The sequence below is a fragment of the Pterocles gutturalis genome, unplaced genomic scaffold (genome assembly GCF_000699245.1).
Source record: "Pterocles gutturalis isolate BGI_N339 unplaced genomic scaffold, ASM69924v1 scaffold40364, whole genome shotgun sequence".
NCBI classification, from domain to species: Eukaryota; Metazoa; Chordata; class Aves; order Pterocliformes; family Pteroclidae; genus Pterocles; species Pterocles gutturalis.
The window spans coordinates 1,223-1,476 of record NW_010137159.1 but is presented as its reverse complement, the minus strand read 5'-3'; positions in this window follow the sequence as shown (position 1 = coordinate 1,476).

Genomic DNA, 254 nt, shown 5'->3' with positions numbered 1-254 from the left:
CGCCTTTCAGCACGTGGAGTTCCTGGATGGTTCCCCCGGAGCCTTCTCTTCTCCGGGCTGCACACCCCAACTCTCTCAGCCTGTCCTCGCACGGGAGCTGCTCCAGCCTCGCACCATCTCCATGGCTCCTCTGGCCCCGCTCCAGGCTGTGTACTTTTTCTCTAACCTTCCTTTCCTGACCAATGCACCTTTAGACACCCTCCTTATTCTTCTTCGCATCCCTTTCCACAGTCAGCTACCACTGTGCCTTAGCT